This window comes from Durio zibethinus, unplaced genomic scaffold, assembly GCF_047325235.1.
Source record: "Durio zibethinus cultivar Kanyao isolate XHJ-2024 unplaced genomic scaffold, ASM4732523v1 HiC_scaffold_133, whole genome shotgun sequence".
In the NCBI taxonomy this organism is placed as follows: Eukaryota; Viridiplantae; Streptophyta; class Magnoliopsida; order Malvales; family Malvaceae; genus Durio; species Durio zibethinus.
The window spans coordinates 10,889-15,000 of record NW_028322756.1 but is presented as its reverse complement, the minus strand read 5'-3'; the positions used below and the strand labels follow the sequence as shown (position 1 = coordinate 15,000).

General features: G+C 28.3%; 1 non-coding gene across 1 annotated transcript; it reads right to left on the bottom strand.

Annotated features, from left to right (window-relative positions):
* Positions 1–3,643: 3,643 nt before the first annotated feature.
* On the bottom strand, positions 3,644–3,731 carry TRNAS-GCU (transfer RNA serine (anticodon GCU)). Its single transcript has one exon. It is a non-coding gene; the product is annotated as a tRNA-Ser (tRNA).
* Between the last annotated feature and the right edge of the window lie 381 nt (positions 3,732–4,112).

The following is a 4,112-nucleotide window of genomic DNA, read 5'->3' as shown; positions in this document are numbered from 1 at the left end:
TATTATATTGTATTTTTTATTATTAATTATTAATAATATTTATTATTATAATATTTATTATTTTTATTATTAATAATATTTATTATTATAATATTTATTATTTTTATTATTAATAATATTTATTATTATAATATTTATTATTTTTATTATTATAATATTTATTATTATAATATTTATTATTATAATATTTATTATTAATTATTTATTATTAATTATTATTATTTATTATTAATTATTATTAATATTTTCTATTTTTATATGTTATTTTTTCTTGTTATTTTCTCTGTTTTTTTATCTTATTTTATGTTATTTTTTTTTTTTTATCTTATTTTATGTTATTTTTTTAAATGCAATTACTTCATTTATTCAATTGATCTTTTTTCTCTATATTTTATATCAATAAAATTAGCTCAATAAAATCTGTTATAGAACACGGTATTCTATAGTAGCAAAGCAATAAGAAATACGAATAATAAATAAAAAAGTATGAATAAAACAAAAGAGGGGGGAGGAAATTATAAAGAAAAATTTATACAAAGCTAGATATGAGTCATCCACCCCCTCTTTTTTGTATTTCATTAATTGAATTTTGTTTGATTAAGACTAAGTTCCGTAAAAACCCCGGCCTTCTTTAAAATATCATGGACAGTTCCTGTGGGTTGAGCTCCTTTTTCAAGGAAATAGAGAATAGCGGGAACATTCAAATGGGTTTGATTATTTATCGGATCATAAAAACCAACTTTTCGAAGATCTCTTCCCTCTCTTCGGGATCGAACATCAATTGCAACGATTCGATAAACGGCTCATTGGGATAGATGTAGTTAAATAATACCCCCCCCCTAGAAACGTATAAGAAGTTTTCTCCTCGTACGGCTCGAGAAAAAAAAAAAAAAATGATTAAAAGTTATGTCTATTAAAAGTTATGTCTATGTATGGAATTATAATGTATGTAATTAGAATGTCAAAAAGATCCATAAACCCGGCAAATCAATTAGACATTTAAACCCGTCTTTTTTTTTTCAAAAAAAAAGAAGAAAAAAGCATTCGTACTCTCATAACTCAAGTCAAATAACTCTCAAAATGCTCAAAAAAAAATCCTTAGGCATTCTTTTATTGAGTGGTCTCTAACCCCTTTTTTTGTTTGTCTCGTTTAGAATCGATTTCGATTCTTCATTTTGATCTAGTTGTTGAGACAATTGAAAAGGGTATTTCCTTGTTCTAGGATCCTTTATCTTTGTCTTGAATCATTGGGTTTAGACATTACTTCGGCGATATTTAATCATTTCAAAAATGGCAGCAACATGCCCCTTTTTCTCTCTTTTTTTCTTTCTATCAAAGAATCATATGAACGATTAATTCCCGCATTATACACTTTTGATCGAAAGAGTTTTACCAATTCCAACAATTTTTCTTTTTGATTTGAAAATAGTTTGAATCGGAGCTTTTCGATTTCTATATCAAAAATAGACTTACGAAGTTGTTCCAACTTATTTATTTCCATTAATTAACCCTAGATCCTTGCCCCTGAAAAATGGATGTTTCTCTTCGAGCTCCATCCTGTACTATTTACATTACAACCCAACAAAAAGACGGATTATAATAGAACAGAACAAAGGATGTCGAGCCAAAAGCACCTTCATTTCTACATAATGGAAGGTGGTGGGTTTTGACATCCACAGCCGATCATGTCCTTCAAGTCGCACGTTGCTTTCTACCACATCGTTTCAAACGAAGTTTTACCATAACATTCCTCTAGTTTGGAACATTGATTCAATTATGGAATCATGAATAGTCATTGGTTCAGTCGATACATAGTAATCTATCTATACTTTTTCCTTCTATATGAAATCAATTTCCTTCTATATGAATCTATATGAAATAAATAGATAATTTAGGAAGAAAAAGCCTCAATAAGAATTCAAATTAACCCATATTGTATGAATACAATATATTTTTATTTTTTTATACTTTTATTAATATTAAGCTTTTCTATTCTAATTAATAAGAAATTAATAATATAATTAATAATAATAATATTACGAATATTATAAATAACACAAATAAACTAATCTTTTTGAATCTGCCTTGCATCTTCAAATAACTCGATAGATCAAATAACTCGATAGAATAGATTCGCCAATCTCACAGTTCTTCGAGTGCCAATCTTAAGAAATCATTAAAAATCAAAAGCAAGAATCACATTTTCTCCAATATTTGACTCTTAGAAAGAAGGTTGTTAAAAAAAAAAGAGCAATTTAGATTCGGATATCGTTATTCTGATATATAAAAAGAGTAGGCTCTGGGACGAAAGGATTCGAACCTTCGAATAGCGGGACCAAAACCCGTTGCCTTACCACTCGGCCACGCCCCATTTAGATTTCTATTTGAAACTACTAAACACTAATATGGGTATTCCCTGTTCGTCAATTCCAGTTCCAAATAACTATGGAATAGATTAGATTCTTGCTAGGATTTTGGCACGTATGGATAGAGAATTAAACCGAATTTATTGATCATTACATATAATTCAATTAAGATATTGTATGAAAGTATGATTTCTTCTATTCTCTTGTAAGAATTGAAGGCTTTTTGATTGGGTGAGTTCAAAGAAGTATTGTTTAGTCTGCCTTATTTTCCTTTCTTCATTTTTTTCCTTATATCAAAAAACATATTAATAACTCAATCAAAATTATCTCCAAGAACAAAATTTTGTTATGCTTAATCTTAATATCTTTAATTTGATCTGTATCTGTTTGAATTCTGCCCTTTTTTCGAGTAGTTTTTTATTCGCCAAATTGCCCGAGGCCTATGCTTTTTTGAATCCAATCGTAGATTTTATGCCAGTAATACCTGTTCTCTTTTTTCTCTTAGCCTTTGTTTGGCAAGCTGCTGTAAGTTTTCGATGAGATCCTTAATACTGTCCTAGAAAAATTCATGATTTATTCAAGAAAAAAAAATTGTAACAATTGAAAAGATTAGATAAGTCTTACACTATGAACACTATGAACGAACCGAACCCTCAATTCAAAGATTGAAATTCTTGGATAGCCATGATAAAGCTGGATCATCCCATTTCCTCATTCTGACCCTTTTTCGCCGAAGAACCCTATTTGGATTAAAGTCCGCCACAATATATAATTGTTGGTATAAAAGAATTTTTTTTTGTAATGAAAAACTCAACTCTTATTATAAATGAATTTCTGAAAATTCTTTTCGATTTCTAGAAATTCTAGAAATCACTTTATTTCTTGGTGTCAAAATAGGCTATGTAGTATAAAAACGAGGAATCTATTTTCGTATAAAAATAGAAAAATAAAAATTGCGTATAATTGCGTATATATATAAATAGAAAAATAAAAATTGCGTATAATTGCGTATATAAATAGAAAAATAAAAACGAAGAATCCATTCTCTTCTTTTTACAAAAAAATTCTATGGGAGGTTGTACAATGCGTAATCTTAAATTCGTTGTTTACACCGCAACGATATTCTTTGTTTCTCTCTTCATCTTCGGACTCCTATCTAATGATCCGGGACGTAATCCTGGTAATCCTGGACGGGAAGAATAAAAAAGGGAGAGTTCCTTGCTTCATTTTTATAAATGGTATTAGGATTTGATCTATTCCACTGTCAAAAACCGAAATGGAAAGAGAGGGATTCGAACCCTCGGTACGAATAACTCGCACAACGGATTAGCAATCCGACGCTTTAGTCCACTCAGCCATCTCTCCTAATTTAGAAAAGATAATTACTATGTTACAGTTACAGCACGCAAAAAGAAATGCTTGAAAAAAGCCCTCTTTCCTTTGTTATATAGACCTTTGTTATTTTGTTATATAGATTTTTATTTATTTATATTTTTATTTATTTATATTAATATATTAATTATATTAATTTTTATTTATTTATATTAATATTAGAGTATTATTAATCTTATTAGGGTATTATTAATCTATATATCTATAGATTCTTAATTTTATTATATAGAATATAAATATATACAACTTTTATCAGTAATTCCATTTCATTTTGATTTCGCTCAAAAGGGACTTTTTTATTTCCAATTTCCACGGACCGGCCGGGTACTGACCCGGCCGGGCTCATTTTTTTAT